Here is a 19,116-nt window from a genome sequence, read left to right on the forward strand (position 1 = left end):
TAAACACCGTGTCTCCCAGGCAGCGTCCGCCCGCGGTGCTGCCTTGCGGGAGCTGCACCGCCGTGACCGCCGGCACTTCTCGCGGCGGGATGTTCTCCCCTCCCGTTGCCGCAGCAGCGACCGCGGAGCCCGCTCAGCGCCGAGGCGACAGCCCCGCGGCCGCCGCCATCCGCACGGGGGCGCCCCGTGCACGAGGGGGCGGTCCCGGAGGGAGCCGCCGGGAGCGGCAGCTCTCGCGAGAGCGGCTGACGAGACCTGGGCGGGGCCGAGAGCAACGGCGGGAGATTTAAAGGCGGCGTAAGGGGCGCCGCCGTTTGGTGTCTGAGGGGGGGCGGCTTCGGTGCCGTGTACGCGGCAGGGCCTGGCGGACCTCCCGTGGCTCTGCAGGCTCAGTCAGGGAGCAGCAGCCTCTCCCGGCAGCGGGCCGTGTCCGCGACTGACGTAGCTTTGCGGGCAGAGCTCCGGAGGGAATGTGCTGCTAACCGGGTGTCCGGCCGCATACTGGGCCCGACTCCTACACCGGTACGGGATGGCAGCAGCGAGCACACCTGTGGGAGACGTGCTGAGGAGAGAAACTCCTCAGCTTAGTGAGAGAGCTCCAGGAGGAGGTGAGTAGGTTGAGGGGTATTTGGGAGTCTCAGAAAGAGGTTGACTCCTGGAACTGCACCCCACCTTGCCTGGGACAGGCCTGTCGGGCAGACAGGACACAGGTTACGGAGAATTCCCCGTCCTCTTTCCACCCAGCAGCATGCGGTGGCTTAAGGGATAGGAGGGAATGCAGTGAGTTCCTGCCCAGTGCAGCAGGCACATCTCCTCTGTGACTACCCCACCTTCCCAGGTGCCGTTGTACAATAGGTATGAGGCTCTGGAAGTGGAACCCAAATTTGATGAGGACAATGGTCCTTTGAGGTTGGAAGTGTTGCCAAGGTTAAGTTGGCCTATGCCCCATGTGAAAACTACTTCCATTAAGAAAAAAAGATGAGGTATTGTCATAGGACACCGTTTTCTGAGGGGAACAGAAGGCCCAGTGTGCTTGTCTGAGAACACCGCTCCCCTGCAGTAGATGATTTATCCTCAGATGTTTGTAGGTGGCTAATAACTGTTGACATTCCACTTTTGAAGTCACAAAACAGGTGGTTTATTTCATAAGGTTCATTAAAACACTATTTCTTGAAGGCAGTAAGAAAAGGCTCTTTGAGAAGGAAAGAAAGGAGAGGAGAAACTGACTGGAAGAGAATTTGGATGAGGAAGAAGATGAACAAAGGAAGGGAGCTGAGTATGTGATCCAGGAGAGTCTAAGTATAAAATGACCACAGCAATTAGCACAGACAAGGAGGATCTGCAGGGCCTAATGCACAGGAAGAGTGACAGCCAGTTCTAGAGAAGAAAAAGAATAGAAGTATTTGGTGTGTTTGACCTTGCAAACTGCAGGGTATAACAGTGTCTGATTGCTTCCTAAAATGAAGTTGGGGTGGGAAACACCAGAGGAAGGTGCTTAAGCTGGAGGACTACGCTCCCAAATGTGGACATATTACAAAGCAGTCAGGGTTCATTTGCACTGCAAATTGAATTCACTTTTCTAGTATCAGAAATAGGATGCTGTGAAGCAGATTCTGATGGGCAGAGTGAGCACAGGAGATGTGACTGATGTGAAGGGAAAGGCTGAAAAGTTTATGAAATTAATTATTTGATGTGGAGTCTGTGATCGCCAAGGACTCAACTCGGTGGGAGATGGGTATCCAAAATGGAGCGTCCTCATCTGAGCTAGTCTTTCCAAAAGAGGTGCCAACCTTGTACAGAGTAACGAGGGATCAGTTTGGGTGTCTGAACATGGATGCACCACAGTAGGCACTGGGTTTCTACTAGGTCCTCTGAGTATGTCTTATGTCCTGTTGGACATCTGATTTAGTGTTAGGACTCGCTCCCTTATGACAGCAGGCTCCAGCTGTGCTCCGTGACCCAAACGTGCTCCTGTCCAGATGCTGAAGCTCCCAAAGTCCAGGTGTCGCATCCGTGCCCTGAGAGCTGTGTGATAATACTGCCCATGTTTGCAGCCAGCCTCTGCTGCTCCTGTGCTGTTCTGTGATTTTCCTGACATTCTCCCTGTTCCTTTGTTTCTGTTTTTGTCTGAGCTTTTGTGTGTGAATGCTTGAGCTTGTTTATATGTATCAGCTGAAAAACTCCACAAGCTCCAGCAAAATGCTAATAAGAGGCATTAGCTGCAGCTAATTGAACCGCTTCTACGATCCTCCATAATTATCTCCTGGTACAGCACCTACCCTGAGAAAGGCTGTCTAAGAAAGGCAGAATGGACGCCAGAGATAATCTGATATGAGATCTGGGAAAAGCATTTAATTTTCTTGTCCAAATTAAGATTTTTTGGATTGATTACCTCACTAAACATTTGCTGTTGAGAGCAAACTAAGCTGGTGCTGGTGGGAACCGCAAAGGGAATGACGGGTGCTCAATTATTTACAGACTTGCTTGGCTAGCTGAGTGTGCGCCAGGAATACAAAGAGAGCCGTTGCTGGGAATCTCATTGGAGATTTTTCATTGGGAGTAAAAAGCAAGCAATGACAAGGGAGAATGTTCTCCTGAGTCAAAATGCTGAAACTTGCCCAATGATAAATTGAGCTGTCACCAGGGCTTGATTATCACATCCAGAGCATGCCTGCCCCCAGTCTTTCCCCAGACTCCTTGAGTTTGCAGACAAGGAGCATATATTGGGTTAGCACAGACCTTGGAGGTCAGCAGGTGCAATTGCTTACAGTGCCTTTAGAAATCACCATTAATAAATGCACTAGCTTTGTCCTAACCTAGCTTGTAGGTCTTTTACTGGTGGAGCCCTTAGCTGAGTTGGATGCACTGCAAGCTCAGCATGTGTGGCTGACTCCTTGCTGAGTGGTCAACACCTTGCTTGTCCCGATCTTTCATGGATCTCTAACTTGCAGAGATAGAGACAGCTCATAACAATTAAAATCAGATTTATAAGCTGTGCAGACATAATGCAAATTGTCACAACGTTTTGAGTGTGGTCCAGGAGAACTGCAGTCACAAATCATACAATAGGCTTGCAAGTGAGGCAAAATTCATGTATTCTTCAAAATGGCAGAAGGAGAATTTGGCAGCAGTAGCTATTAACAAGCTATGAAACATGGGCTGCTGTTTAGGAAGCTTGAATATCGATGAAAACTATACAGCCAAGCAGAGCTAGCAGTGCGAATGGTTTTATACACACATATGTATATATCTCAAAAAGAAAAAGAATCCTTGCAGTGGCGTTGCATATCTCACTGGTTGCAGATGCTAAAACCGTTGTTAAAGATCTAGGAAAATCTTAGGTTGAAGTCATGTATTTAGGAAAAAGCAGGATAATGTCATCTTAACATTCACAGTAAAATAGGAATCATATGAACTCCAGGCTGCAGTTTGGAAGGGCTGTGGGGAGATCATTCCCCTTTCCACTGAACTGGGGTTGGCAAGTAACGGTTCAACCTGTTAAAAGCTGCTGATGAGGACAATGCCCTGTGAGGATTCGGACTTCTTCCTGCCTGTGCTTGTAGGTGCCTGATTGCACTGGCCCATGCCAGTTCCAGCTCTGCAGTCAAGCCTGGACCTGGGACTGCTGCTGAGACCCTATCAACAAAGAGGTAAACTGCTTCATCCTTGTTACTTCATGCTGCTACAGACATTGCTCACGTTTATTCATCCCATTATGGTGTTTCTATTTGTTCAATAGTAACATTAACTAGGCAAGATGCCAAACAGCATCTGCTATTATTAAGCATTAATTATAACAATGATACGATTACAAGTTCAGCTTCACTTGCTGTTATGAGATGGGGCTAGCTATTTTGTCTGATAAAGGGAACTATGTTGACATACTATACGTGCAAGCTTCTTTAGGCCTTATTTACACAGTAAGTTACTTTGCAGTAACTGTCTCCATGGGTCTTGTGACAACCCTTTTTTATTTTCCCAAACTTCCTTCTGTTTGGCTTCCCATGGACATTTTTTTTCCTGCTCTACTACAGGCTCTCACAGCTGCTGCTTCGCTACTGAGGAGAAACACGGAGTAACAGTGGCACCAAGCGGGCATATATGGGAACAGAACAACTAAAGCACAGCATAAGGGGATGTTAGAGAGGGAATACATGTGACTAAGACTTGCCATAAAGCTCTTTATGGTCAGGGCATACCAAAATATGATCCAGTACTGGTGGAACTCCAGCCCTGAACAGGAGGTTGGGTTGTGGACCTTCGAAGACTCTTCCTCCAACATGGCTTGGATGTACCAGGAAAGGTAAAGGGGATGTAAAAGCACAGTTCAGCCTCTTCTGACACAGCATCATCTACAGAGATCCTTCCTACGAGCAGCAGAAAGGACAGAGCCCCAGTAAAACGGGGACCTGGCAGAGGGGACACCCAGCACCCATGCAGACTCTCGTGGCTTCTTGTCCACCCATGAGTCCTGGCAGGGCATCGGTGGGCAGCACCCTCTCGTTCTGCAAGCCACCCACAGGAGCTTTTGGAGACCTGTGAGCACCCCCTTTCCAGTTTCTTTAGCCTCAATATTTAAATACACCACCCTTCTCCTGAAGTTGGTGTCCTTCAGAGTGATTTAATTTGTCAGTTCTGGGATCCCAGCTTCCAAGTAGGAGTCTTTCTTTCCTCTGGAGGAGAGGAGAAAGCAATCCCGCTGTTCCTGTTCAGCATCAGCAGGGTTGTACCTATTTCTGCTAGCCAGATAAATGCCCAGGGCTTGTTTCAACCTCCTGAAGATATTTGGGCCCACTGCAGTCCTGCAGCAATGTGTTTCACAGGTGAAACCCACGTGAAGGTTTTGCAGTGTGTTGCCACTACTACCATGTGTCCCTCTGTTGCTTTCTCCATCCTCAGAAATCTGCTGGCCACCCTTTGAATCCTTTTTGAAAACGAGACGACTGAAGGCAGCTGCTATACTTGCATCCATGTTGCTCCACAGCAGTTTGCTTTCCTGGTACTTGGAAATGGAGACATTGGCACGTGGAGACATTGGTCTCCCGGGACCCGGTCAGAGTTCAATTGGGGACTTAACAGATGCGTTCAGTTCATGTGGAGGAAGGAGGAATTTTTCATGCTGTCCCTGTTACTGCAACAGCCACGCTCAAAGTGAGCTATCAGGCTTGGGAAGATGCTGAGCTGCAGATGCTTCTCAGGGAAACAGCAGGTAGGCACCTATCCCAGGAACAGGATGGGATGAGCCACATGGCTTTGCCCTGGGTTTTAGTCCTCCCCTCCCCCTTGAGATGCATCTCCCAGCCTGAGGTCTAACCTTCTGTAGCATCACTGAGTAGCCTGTGTTGGTCTGGAGATCAGAGATCATCTAGCCCAACCCCACCAGATGCAGGTGCTCCTTGCCTGGCTTTTAACTACTATTGACCGGAAGGGTGCTGAGTCTGAGGTGGGGAGGCACTGCTGCAGCTGCCAGTGGGTTGACTCTGTTGATAAAGAGTTTCTTCCATCCTACAGACGCTTTCTTTCCATACTCCTGTGAAAGTGCCGGTAGGAGCCACCCGTGAGCCCTTTCACAGCAGGATGGAGCTACCTGGCTGTAGCAGGTGACATGAGCCATTTGAAGACTGAGCTCAAGGGAAGTGAGGTGAGACTCTAGGATGGGAGGAAGTGAGAATGGAAGGGAAAAGACAAGGCATTAGGACAGCTGGGCAGGACTGTGTAAGTCTTTGCTACAGTGAGTGCTAAAAGCTCCCCTGGATGAAATGCAGCTGACATGAGCAGGCTGTAAGAGAGAGGGGGGGAAAAATCTCACAACCTGATAAAAATTATCCCCAGTTAGAGATAATATAGTTAATTTGCATGTGAGAGATGTGATATGGACAGGCTTGTGACTGAGAATCCTATTAAGTCTCCAGAAATACTGGCTTCATATAAGCTTTCCTCTTTGCTTTTCAGTGTTCCAGGAATTAGTGAAACTTGAATCCTCTTGATGTTCTGTTGGCCAGTTATTTATTATCTCTTGGATGCGATTGATCTGGATGTGCTGACAAAAAGCTGTTTGGCTTTAGGAGCATCTTTGACACCCTCTTTGCTTGCATTGGATGGAAAAAAAAAGATGCATTTCTTCATCTTCACCATCCTCTGGTGTAAGTGCATCATGCAGAGCAGAAATAGCTGTATGTTTCCGGTTAATTTAAATTTGTTTTCTCATTTCTACTGGAAATAGAAGCGTTTTCTGTAACTATCTTGTTCTACCTGGATAGAGATGTGTATATACATTTAATTTCCATGTAGACCTCTAAAGTAAAGGAACTTTTCTGTGAGGAGGAGAAGGGCAGGACTCCCTGATTCCCAGCTGTAGAGGCAAAGGAACTGTGTGCTGACAGATTTGGGACCTGTAATGCTAAGACGGATAAGGGTGGTGAAGATGAGACACGGCCACTCGGTCCTTTCTGCTTAGGTAGAGCTCAGTGATGCCAGGTGACAGCTGTGAATTGGATTTGCAGAGGCAGTTTGGTCCTGCTGTCTGACTACACCTCCTTAGAGGACACCCCCCTCCCTTTACCTTCCCTCTGTGTTAGATACCTCTTAATTTTTATTCTTTTATATCTCAAGGAAAAAAAAGAGAATAACGCAAGAACCATGAATTAAAGCAAAACCCCAGCTCACGGCCGTAACAGTGAGTGCTGCTTATGCATTTTGCTGCTTGCGATGTCCCAGCATTTATTCCGCCCGTCTCGTGTAGAACAGCTCTCCTGCTTCCACGGCGGCAGCGAGGGCTCCTCTCCTCCGTGCCCCTGGCTGCAGGCGCTGCCCCGCAGCCACGCCGGCGGTGAGGACTTCCCGCATTGTATTTTGCTTATTTTGTCTCTCACTTTCCCTCCCAGTGGAGGGGAAAAAAAAACCCCAACAAACAGGTTCCAATGAGTGAACAGCCTTCGAGGGGCTGCCTGCGTGCGGAGACCCCGGCCGGCGGCCGCGAGAAGGGGGTGCGTTACCCCCTGGGCCGCCGAGAGCGCGACCCTCCGTCCACAGCCCTCCTGCCGCTTCCGCTCCCCGCCGCGGGGAGCGCCGGCCGCCGCCCCCATCCCCATGGAAACTCCGGCCGCCCCGGGCGGAAAGGGCAGGCCGAGGGGGACAAAGGGAGCGGGGAAGCGGGGCGGGGGAAGCGCCGGAAAAGAGGGAGGAACCCGGCCGGGAGAGGCACAGGCGGGCCTGGCTGGGGACGCGGAGGCAGGGCCGGGCAAAGTTGGAGCGAGAGGGCCCGGAGCTGCCGCGGCAGAGCGCGGGGCTTTGTGCGTGGCCTGAGGCGTCCGCAGAGACCCCCCCCTACCCTGGCACGGCCTGCCCGGCCAGCCGGGAGCCTTCGCCTTCTGGGGCAGCGGGGCCTGCGCTGACATGGCAGGAGGAGCCTGGCTGGGGCTGATTCAGGAGACACCCGAGCTGGCTGAAGCAGTGTCCCGGGCGGGTGCGGAGGGGATACGGGCAGCGAGAAAATACCAAGCTGCTGGCAGGAAAAGAGAGCTGAAAGCAAGACCTGGGAGCAGCAGAAGTGGCACAGAGGTGAATACGTCAGGCTGAGTGACAAGCGTAAGTGATAGACAGGATTTGGGTTACCAGAGAAATCCTGTGAGGTGTGGGGTTTTTTTTTTGGTGTGTGGTTTATTTATTTTTTTTTTTTTAAGAGAAAAGAGAGAAAACCTGAAACACTGAGATTAGAAAAAGAGCCTGGGGGTGGAAGGGACTTGGCAGAGCTTGGGCAAGCAGCTGGCACAGTGCTGCCTGCTCTGGTGCTGGGAAATGCTGGGTGGGTGTCACTGCCATGGCCTGCCCTGGGAATGATCAGTTGCACGTGAAGAAATTGGGCAGGTTGTGCCCATGCTGTCCTGACACAGTCAGGTATCTGTGGTAAACTGAGGCACGGTGCCTTCACCACAATACATGAAGCGTAGGACTGGGGGAGGATGACAATTTGCAGCTAAATAAGTCATTTTAGGGGTAAAATACAAATTTTTTTTATTTTCTTTTGTGAAAATAACATGGTGCCTTGTTAGAATTAGGTGGATCAGCATTCCTTGGAAGAAAGGCGACATTCCAGTCCCTTGACCCTAAAATCTGCCCTGAATATATGCATCGTGAATGGCTCTCTCCTGCTAGAGACATCAAACTGCATCACACCTAAAAGTTTTTGGGTCTAATGATGCTAGCAGCATGCACAGATTGCTAATACCAGTTTTCTGTGAAGAATAAAGAAAGAGGGACTGGTTTTGCCTTCTGAGTGCTTCAAATCAAAGTATTGTTGCTATAGTCTCTGGAGCAGAGCTTTCTTAGAAACACCATTTTGCTGATCAGATTTGTATATGAAATCTGGTTATGTCTGTAATTGTACATGCGTGTGTGTGTGTGTGTAAGATGTCATTTCTTGATGGGTGACAGTGCGAGTACACCGAACCTGCTTTCTAGCAGACCGCATTGTCACGGCCTCTGCTAGCTTCCATCCCTCATGATGCATCTGTTTTGCAAGCTGAGGAACACTAAAGTCACAGCATCCTCCTTGCTTAAGCACGTACCCAAGTAGCATCTTGTTGATATTGCCACTAACAGTGTAATATTAAGTTTTGGGAAGTCCTTGTAGGATAGCAAGGGGGAGGATTTTATCCTTATTTTTTGTGGTAGGGATTTCCAGGCCTGGGGTCTGGAAGGTCCCATCTCCTCTGTTCGTAGGGCTATGGTACCACCAACTGCACAGTTGGGAGGAAAGGGTTTTTTGCACAGTTCCTGACTTTATCTCCATCTGCTGATGTGGGGTAGTGTCTCCAGTGCCTGTTGAGCTCTGCACAGGCTGTTTGCAGGTGGCCTCACTTCTGAGTACAGTGTTGGCTTCATTCCTAGTGCCCAAGTGAAAGCCCAAATTAGGTCTTCCACAGTTAAGTCAAGCCAGTAGAGATGGGTACCGACCAGATCTCATTGTTGTTGTTTGTCCCTAAAGATCTGGTGGTGTGGATGACCAAGGGGGCTTATGCATGGTTTCCGGCCCCTGCTAAGATGGCAGCAAAGCTGATGTTGGCCATTCCAGGTGCTGCCAGGCTGGAGCTCAGCCCTTCTGGGTGTGCCAGATAGAGGACAGTGTTTCCTCTGCAATGCCCTGAGCTGGGAACATGGTCTGTCTTGGATACCTGGCCTGGGGCGTCCCTCCCTCCTGCAGCCATTCTGAGGGTCCCAGCTGAGGACATGTTCTCAACTTCTTGGGTAAATCCACCCTGGGCACCCCCATTGTTCCAAGCATCCCCTGGCTGCTTGCTGCTGACTGCTCGCTTGAGATTCCCATTGGGGATATGCTGCTGTGGGTGGTGACGTGACAAGGGGGACCCAGGTAATGCTTCTAACTTCCAGCATCTGATCTCAGCCAACTTGCTATGCTCCATCTGAAAAACAGGCTAAAGGGGGACACTGTGGTCCACAACTTTTAAATCGGTGCTCTGTAGGCAAAGGGTGTTAGATTTGGGGCTTCTACTAGGATCTTCCTTTTCTACCACTGCCTTGGCATCTTTTAGTCAGTGTTTATGCTCGACCTTGCCTGTGTGGCATCAGTCTCAGTCCTGCAATGATTTTCCCAACAGCAATTACAAGCATAGGCCATAGGTATCTTTACTGGGGCTCTCATATGGGCCAGTGTCACTTTTAATTTTCTACTTTGTGGATTGGATCCAACCTGCTCCCCAGAAATGTCAGCTCCTCTCTCTCCTCCTTTTACCCTGGTGGTTATTGCTTCAGTCTCCTGACGGGAGCTAGTCATACACTCTTGCTTCATTTATCGTATCTGGGATGTAAAAATAACTCCTGTGGGGATTAACTCCAGCAAAATGCAAATCAAATGGTTGTATATATCTTAGATACTAAGATGACAGCTGAGCTGCTTTTTAAAAGAGCATCCACTGTAATTAAGTGTAAGCTAGTAAAAAATCAGCCACTTGCTGAGTTGTGCCCTTGCCCAGCAAGCTTCAGTACAGCCACCGATGCCAGCCCATGACACCGAAGGCAAAAGCTTCCGAAACTGGCTGTGGCTCTCACCGTGACATGTTAATTATCATAATTATCATAACATATTATCATGATAATGACTCCCAAAATCATATTAGAAGAACTGGTGTTTTCTTCTCCCATGAGGAACACACATAGAGCAGCCACAGGCTGTGTGAGATTTTTTTTCTTCCTTTCTGTTCTATATTGGTACTTTATAATTTTGTCTAAGATTTATTATATGACATTTTTTTAAGCACAGCCTTTGTTCACCCTGTAGTTAGATGTTTTCTAGACTTTGAGTTTTCTCAAGGTACTGGTGGGATTACAGCACTACACTGGTGCTACTGTTGATTCATGGAGTAATTTATTTCAAGGATTATCGATTTACTGGTTATCTCGTGCAGCAGGAAGGGTGTTGTCTGATAGAAGTTAAGCCACTGCCTTCTTTCCCACCACTTTTAGCTGTATTTTACTTGTCAAGACAACTGTAAACCTTTCCAAAGCCCCAGAGCATGAGTAAAAGGAAAAACAGATTCTTTGGTTTTGCATTAGATGTGCTGAGGTTGTTAGTGCTGTGCCTGTTCTCATTAGCAGCATGTGACTTCACAGCCCAGTTTGTGTAAAAGTCAGTCTTTGCCAGCTGAGGAGGGAGGCGAGGGTGCTTAGCATAGAATTACCAAGGGAATTTATTCTTTTCTATTCTAGCTATGCACATAGCAGTGCCCCGGCCGAATGCACAGAGGACACAGATACAGAGGACAGCGGGGATTATATATGTGACAATACAGTTGTAAAAACCAGTTACATTTTTCATGTTAAGGGACGGGCTGATCAGTTACTGTTGCTCGCATAATCGGTATGTACTTGTCCCATGCAGGATCAGGACGCGCTTGTCCCGTGCAGGTGGTACGCATGTATGGTCAGCGGTGCGATGATCTTCATTGGTCTAAACTGATGTCCCGTACAGGTGGTGGTGGGGTTTATCCTAAATTCTGGTTGGTTGCGGTTCTGGCCGTGGTTATGTGCTTGGTTCCATTAAAGGGTAAATCTTCTGGGTTTTTTATCATTGGTATGGTGTGTTCTCAGCTGGTAAGAGCTGGCTTAGGTTGGGTCTTCAGGTCACATCGACCCTGAGGTAAAAGCTCATAGTTTGAGGTAGTGTTCATTCTTCTAAGCAAGTTGTATTGCAGTTAGCATCTTGCCTTTCACATCTGTACCTAAGTAAGAGCACGTTCGCGAGTAGACAATACTCTAAAATTCATGCGGTTTAGAAATCCAAAAGGTGTTTGTTCACAGCAAGGAATCATGTCAGAGTTTGATCAATTGTTCAATAGCTCAGCGGATGTAAAAGGAAATTTCCTGTTGTTTTGATGTCGTCTTGATTTTTTTCCAACGGAAGATGCCCATAGAGAAGCATTAAACCCTTGATCGACAGCCTGCTTAAAATAAGAACAGGACAGCTGCTTTTTCTTTTATTTCTCTGCTCAAACCACAGGTTTCTGCATTTTTCATCGTGACAAACAGAGCTTTCTTTATCATTGTCAGTGTTTGGTGTTGTAAGCTAAATCCTCTTTCATCTTTGTCTCTCTTGGCTTCTGCAGTGAGGATGCTGTGATGATGCCGAGGGAGCTGCAGCAATTACTCTACTCCAGGATTTCGCTCTGCCCACAGTCGAGCTAGAGATGCTGCAGAAAGGTTGCCAGAGACGCAGATACAAGCCTGCATCCAGGTTTTTGCTGCATCCCTGCTGCTGAGCGAGATATAGATCGTACCCAGCGTTATTGCCTGTCCCTGTGGAAGAAGGGGATGCCTAGAGATGTTGATTTGCAAGGGAGATTGATCTGGGCACCAGGTTTTCACGCTGCCTCGGTGCCATGCCGTGAGAGCAGGGTGTTGAGACCCCGCCGGTGACGCAGGAGGCACAGGATTTTTCAGTTCTGGTGCCGACGATGCGCTTACGGTGAGGTCTCTGTGGCGCAATGGACGAGCGCGCTGGACTTCTAATCCAGAGGTTCCGGGTTCGAGTCCCGGCAGAGATGATCTCCAGGCAGGTGTCTCTTTTCTTTTAATGCATGTTCCTTTATAGGTCCCAATCCATTACATTTATAACACCCCTGAGGGCTTCAGACGGGAAGATAATGACTTTTCAAGACACCCTCTGTACAGATGATGCACGTAAGTCGTGCGCTCCCCTTCTAAGACATCTCTCTCTCTCATCATATTCCCTGTTCCTCATTCCTTTTGGTATCTCCTCAATAGCTAGGTGTTTTAACCCCACTTGTTCCCTCAATACTGCTCATGGGTCCCATCTTTGATACCCTCTTAAGAAAAGTACTGTGCTTTCCAGTAGAAATCGGGTGGTTAGACAGTGGTGGGGACGCTTCTGTTGATATTTCCTGTGATAAAGGTGGTCATGGGTTTGGTGGTTTTTTTTTTTTTCAAACGTGTGGCAAAAAAATGTGGGTCTATATTCTGAATTTTCACCTTACAGGAATTCTTTCCGAATGTTCTTGTTATCCATGTTTTTTACTTCGAAGATTCATGTTTGCTGGCAACCACCTCCACATTCCCGTGGGGGTTCATCTTCCTAAGTAGCAAATTGACTTCTTTCATAGATGTTCTAAGTTATTAGTATGTAACTTGCTATGTGATATCATTGCTATTAGTAGTGAGAAGGGAAAGAGGGGAGCTGCAGGTGAGCGTAGCTGTGACTGGTAGGTGAATGGGTTTCAGTGGGGGCTGCTGGAGAGCTTTTCCAGGCTGCTCCACCAGTTATGGTGGAGAAGCGCTGAAGGTTGGAGGAAGGGTGCTTGACCTGGACGCTTCATATACTCTTCAGAGAGAAGTTCCTGTGTGGCTTGTTGGAGATGTCTGATGTACGCTCAGCTCTGGAGAGCTAGGTGTGCTGCTTGGACCAATGAAGCTTGTGAATAAACATAGAAGGTGTCCTTGGATCAGCCAGGGCATTCAGATCTGGGTCGTTGTAGGAACTGCTGATTTGTTTCCTCTGAGCTTCTAGTGTTGCTCCACACTAGAGAAGCAGAGAGCACTAGAGAGCCCACTAGAATGGGACTTCTCCTTCTCACAGTTGCCACCTCAATTTCTCCAAGGCTTTTGATAAGGTTTCCTACAGGCTCCTAGAGAAACTGTTGTCTTACTGTCTAGACCAGAGGTCTGTGTGGTGGGTGGCAAACTGGCTGACAGGCCAGACCCAGAGGGTGGTGGTAGATATCTCCTGGTGGTAAAGTTGGGTTGTATTTTAACACGTAGCTCCCCGTGCCTCTCTTTCCTCTTTATTTCCAGGTATCCTCACCAGTGTTTTCCCACGACGGGAGCCGCAGAGAGGGGAGCGGAGCACCAGGGCATCTGGGGAGGTAGCGTTGGGCTTCCTCCCATCTCTGCAGGGCTGACCCTGAGGAAGTCTGGTACAGGGCTCGATGCGTGAGTACGTATCCTTCGTTTGCGCTAATCCCTTTCGGAGCAGGGGCGGGGTGGTCGCTTTCTTTGGATTTCTTGAAGAACACGAGGACGATGGAGCAGGTTATGAGAGCATAATCATTTTCTCTTCCTTTGGCAATACAGGCCCTCGAGGGCCAGCCCCCATTCAAGGAACAGCACAAGGATATCTGTGTTGACCATCAGCAGAGGAAGGAAGGCTCTTTAAGAGGCCAAGGTGATCAAGCAGACTCCTTAGTTGTTCTGTTAGTTTTTGTCAGGGGGCGAGGCTCAGACTTGCAAACCATGGTTCTGGACGGGGGGGAGCCGTCCGTTACACGGGAGGCCGTGAGAGACATCACGGATCACCGGACAGGCATTAGAACCCAGCGCTCGGGTCGGATGGACCCGGCAGAACCATCCCACCGTCCGAAGTAATGCATACTTCCGTACTGAGATTTTAATCGCTCTGTGTGCATCACTTTTGCCTTTTCCTTACAGAGCTTGTATTTTGGCAAGAAGTGCCTCTCATCAAGCATTTGGGTCTGAGGAGTTTCCTTTAGGTTTTGGGGCCAATTCCATTAGAATTTGTGACCAACAAGCCATATTCAGAATCTGTCTTCACTCGGGTCTCCTCTAACTACTACACAATTTTGGCCTAGGACTTTTCACTATAGCACGGTCTAATACGAGCATTCTGTATGTAAGCGGCGTCTGGCAGCCCGGCATCACACCTCATTTACGTCAGAGCTCTCATTCGAGCGTGCTGTCTACTGAGTTCTCTGTGCTGCAGTTCATGGACTCATTTAAGAGTTATTTATCCATAAAGGAAGAGTCTGTCATTACACCAGCCAGAGTCATTTGCTACCAGTACGTCTGCTGGCAGTTGTGGGGCTGATGTTTTGAGCTCTGTCAGTCTGTATCTATATTTGAGTCTTCTGCCAGTAACTCTAATTATTGTGTGTCAGTGGGTGGTTTGACCTATTCTTGCAGTTCACGTAATAGGTCTAGGCTAAGCAGGACAGTCGAGCGAGGCACAACAGCAAAGGCGAGCGGACGGTGCGACGGTGGTTAAGTCGATAGCTTGGGTTTTGCGCTTTTGGGGTCTCGGTCTCGCCCGAGTACGTAAGTCAGTCAAAAGGATTTGTTAGTCTGTTTTGCAGGGCGGAATCTTGCTTTCAGAAAGCAATACATAAGCTCGGTGTGCCTTACTGCATTTTCCTGAGGCAGACCCGGCATTGAGGGTTACTGTTCCTGAGACATCAGAGATGGACTGACTCTATAACCAGGCACCCGATGTGGCCACTGACCCCGGAGCCACGGCCCTGGAGGAGAGCAGAGCCACGTTTGCCTGCTGGGGGCAAGAGCGAGTCTGGGATGTGGCTACTGGGATGGGGGAAAAGAAAAGGGAGGGGTGTAATCTAATAATGCATATTTTTATCTTTCTTGAACTCACCCATGTAGCTGAACAAGCACGGCAGATTGGAGCGCAAAGCACATACCAACAAAGTTACTGAGCAAAGAAGTCGGAACGGGGACCGTTTACTGTTAGGGTATTTTTCAGTAGCTGGTGCACTTTGGTTTTATTTTGTTGCTGCAGATGCATAGGCGGGAGCCGGATACCAAAGGAGAGGCCGAGCGGAGCGCCGTAAGAAGGTCAGTCAGCACGTGACAACGGAGGGAACCGTTCCATCGTAGGTGCCTTAATGACGCGTTGACGCCAAGTCTTTCCTTTGTCCTGTGGACGGTAGATGGTTTATTGCTGCTACAGGCAGCCATTTTCTCAAGGGGCCGGGACAAGAGGCTGCCGCACACTGCAGTCAGACTAAGATGCTGTTCTCCAGGTGGCCTCGGAGGGACCAGCGCTAGCTAAGGGAGAAGCGGAGCCATCACGAAGCGTCACAGGGCTGCGGCCGCACCAGGGGAGGAGGTGAGCGGGGCTGCGCCATCGACCGGCCATCGGTCCTGGGGAAAGCCCTCAGGAGTGGGGCTTGTGGGGGGCGTGGTGGGGCAGGCGGGGTTCACCTCAGAGGCAGGGAGCAGCAGGGGTGATGTGCCATGTCAGAGCCAGCAGCGAGGGCTCCCGGGAGCCAGGCGGCAGGGGCATGGCGGGGGCTGTGCCGCGTCAGAGCCAGCGGTGGTTTCCTAAGCACCCTTGCTTTGTCAGTTTTCTTTCTATCTCTTAGTTTGCTGTCCCTATTTCATAATATTGTTCCTTTATTTTCGTAATACCGATTGCTTTTTAATTTTTTTTATGCCTGCTTTTAGGCCTTTAGCTGTCTTTATTTATTTGTTTTCTTAGCCCCCTTGCTTCTTCAATTTTCTTTCTACATTTCCATTTTAGCTTGCTGTCTCTATTATTTAGTTTTTCCCTTTATTTCTCTAATCCCCCTTGCTTTTAAAATGTCTTTTTTATGCCTACTTTTTTTCATTCGCTGTCTTTAAAAAGTTATTTCTTCTCCTGCTTCTTTGACATCTGTCCTGGTTTGGACTAAAACAGAACCCATTTCCCTTTCAGCGATTTTTACTTTCAGCTAAGGTTCTTCTAAGGCAGAGCGCTTTGCTACTAACCGCGTGTTTTGCGGGCAGCGTGCGCTTCTAGGACCGATAACGCTCCAAGTTTATAGTTATTACTGTGGTACCGGTAGGAACGGTACACAGAAAGGCTCTCGCGTGTACTTATTCCTAGAGAAAGCCAGGTCACCGCTAATTTCTTCGCTACTTACGAGCGAAGAGCCGTAGCAGGGTCGCACCCGCAGGGAGGAGCGGACGGGACACGTTACCCAAAAGCGATCAAAGAGGTATTCCATCCCATACACGTCATTCTCAGTATAACGCTGGGGGATCTCGAGGGTCTCGCTCTCTTTCTGCTAGGGCCGGTATCCGCAGAGGACTCCGTCCATTTTTTTCTCCCGCCCTCGATCCCGATCCGTGCGTTCCCGTCCGTTGCCGAGACCGGTCCGGGCCTTCCCGGAGCCTGCCCTGCGGTGACAGCGGCAACACGACCGTCATCGGGGGAGTTCGATCTTGGTTTTGCATATATTTGTATATATGTAATGATTTCCATTATTATTGTTATACTCTTTTTCATTGTTATAGTTCATTAAGACTGTTTCAACTTTCCAACCTTGAAGTCTCTCCGCTTTTTAACTTTTCCTTCCCCTCCGGGGCGGGGGGGGGGGGCGGGCAGGAAAGGGGTTAATAGAGCACGTCCGCCCTCAGTTTAATAGCGTGCCCAGCCTTGAACCGTGACAACATACCTTTGTAGATTTTCTTTCTGCATCTACATTTTATTTCACAATGCTATGTTTTAGTTTTTTTCCTTATTTCCTTAATCACTTTTGCTTTTAAAATTTTCTGTCTCATTTTATCCTATTTGCTGTCTTTATTTCCATACCTTTATTTTAATTATTCCTTGTCTTTCCTTAGTGCTGTCACTTTAAAATTTTTCTTTTATCGTCTGTTTTAGCTCACTATCCTTATTTTTTAATTTTTCTCTTTATTTCCCTGTTCCCCCTCACTTTTAAAATGTTCGTTTTATGCCCCCTTTTGTCCCATCAGGGTCTTATTTTTTTGTTCATTTCTTTCCTTAGTGCTGTCACTTCTTAAATTTTCTTTCTATGTCTATTTTTATCAATCTCCTATCCCTATTTTTTAAATGTTTCTTGTGTGTCGTGTACCCTGTCGGTTTTTAAATGTACTTTATACGTCTCCGTTTTAGTTCGCCGTCCCTATTTTTTAATTTTTGCCGTTATTTCCTTAATTCTGTCGCTTTCAAAGCGTTCCTTCTATGCCAGATCGCCGTAGGAATTTTCACATAATTGTTGTAGAGGTTCTCATGAGTTAAGAAAACAATAATCAATAGAGATGAAATAGAATTAAGAATAGAATAATTAATATAAGTCTATCTGAATAAACACAGGTGCATTTCATAACCCAGGAATAATGTTCTCAGAGCCCCTTTGTGTAATCCTGACCCACGCCTGAACAAATCATCAGTCATAGGTTAATGAGTAGCTAGCAGGAGTAGGCCTAGAAATATTAAATTTCTGATGATTTTAGTAAAGGGGATGTACGGTTAACCTTTTCTTTACCTTAAAAGAATATAGAACACTTAGAAATAAAAAGTAATAGAGATAAGGTTCTAAATAGACTTTAGTTGTTTAGGTGAATGTTTAGGAGACATCGACAGCGGGAACCAGACTCGGGTCAACCCGGATCGAGACGGGACGCCGATCACAGCGGGAACATCGAGGACGGCGTGTCGACCGGAGCCGAAGCGGAACCGGAAGAGGGGATCGGCCGACTAATGGAGAAGAATGGACTTTTGTGGACTCCTGACAATTGAAGAAAGAGGAATTGAAATAGTTACTAGAATTTTAACAGAAGCTTATGAGAAGTTTATGGTGTAATTGCTTATTAGTTTCTAAATAAACTGATAGTGAATTTGAGTCAGGTACCATTCACTGCAGTGGTGGTCCAACTCTGAGTCGCTTCAATAAAGACTCAGCAAACCCAGAGACCTGGAGTCTGCCAATTTTCTTTAACAAGATTTTATCCAGTTCCTGTTTCTATTTTTTAATTCTTTCCTCTGTGTCACGAACCATATCGCTTTCTGAATTTTCTTTCTGTGTCAAATTTTATATAGTTCACCATCTGTATTCTTCACTTCCTTACCCTCAAATATTTTTGGTTTGAATTTTTTTTTCTAGGTGCTCTTTTATCTCTGTTTCTGTCTGTATTTTTCAATTTTTTCTTGTTTCTTGTAGCTCGTCGCTTTTAAAGTTTTTGTTTGACGTCTACTTTTATAGAGACGTCTCTCCCTGGTTTTTGTTTCATGTCCGCCCCGTACCTCTCATTTTAAAATTATCTTTGTCTGTTTTTATCCAGTTTGGCATCTTTATTTTTTTATTTCATTCTAGTCTGTCCTGTACCTGGTCGCTTTTAAAATTTTCTTTTATCTCTCTGTCTATTTAGGGGTTTTGTTATTTTTAAATTTTTTCTTGTCGATGTTTTAACTTTTGAATTTTTGTTTCTTTGTTCACTATTATGTATGATTCTGTCTCTGTCATTTATTTTTTTCCTATGTCCTCTACATTATCACTTTTAAAGTTTTCTTTCTATGTCCACTTTTATCAAGGTGTCTAACCTTATTTTTTATTATTAGAAGGGGTCAAGAGAGGTTCTCCTCCCCCTCTACTCTGCCCCAGTGAGGCCGCATCTGGAATATCGTCTGGAGTTCCGGGCCCCTCGGTTCGAGAACGACAGGGAACTGCTAGAGAGAGTCCAGCGCAGAGCCACAAAGATGATTAAGGGGGTGGGACATCTCCCTTATGAGGAGAGGCTGAGGGAGCTGGGTGTCTTTAGCTTGGAGAAGAGGAGACTGAGGGGTGACCTCATTAATGTTTATAAATATGTAAAGGGCAAGTGTCATGAGGATGGAGCCAGGCTCTTCTCAGTGACATCCGTTGAGAGGACAAGGGGCAACGGGTGCAAGCTGGAACACAGGAGGTTCCACATAAATATGAGGAAAAACTTCTTTACAGTGAGGGTAACTGAACACTGGAACAGGCCGCCCAGAGAGGTTGCGGAGTCTCCTTCTCTGGAGACGTTCAAAACCCGCCTGGACGCGTTCCTGTGTGACACGATCCAGGTAATCCT

At 47.7% G+C, this 19,116-nt stretch overlaps 1 long non-coding RNA gene and 1 other non-coding gene across 6 annotated transcripts; both read left to right on the forward strand.

Moving 5' to 3' along the window:
* The first annotated feature begins 7,184 nt into the window (after positions 1 to 7,184).
* On the forward strand, positions 7,185 to 16,581 carry LOC137671602 (uncharacterized). Of its 5 annotated transcripts, none has more exons than XR_011049431.1 (6): positions 7,185 to 7,587; positions 11,622 to 12,067; positions 13,324 to 13,465; positions 15,056 to 15,385; positions 16,145 to 16,256; positions 16,330 to 16,581. It is a non-coding gene; the product is annotated as an uncharacterized lncRNA (long non-coding RNA). The 5 variants fall into 5 exon arrangements; XR_011049429.1 differs by having other exon boundaries at positions 15,056 to 15,111; positions 15,300 to 15,385; positions 16,145 to 16,581; XR_011049428.1 differs by adding an exon at positions 12,107 to 12,195 and having other exon boundaries at positions 11,622 to 11,980; positions 16,145 to 16,581.
* TRNAR-UCU (transfer RNA arginine (anticodon UCU)) lies at positions 11,986 to 12,059 on the forward strand. Its single transcript has one exon. It is a non-coding gene; the product is annotated as a tRNA-Arg (tRNA).
* Positions 16,582 to 19,116: the final 2,535 nt, after the last annotated feature.

Source organism: Nyctibius grandis, chromosome 17 (assembly GCF_013368605.1).
Source record: "Nyctibius grandis isolate bNycGra1 chromosome 17, bNycGra1.pri, whole genome shotgun sequence".
Lineage (NCBI taxonomy): Eukaryota > Metazoa > Chordata > Aves > Nyctibiiformes > Nyctibiidae > Nyctibius > Nyctibius grandis.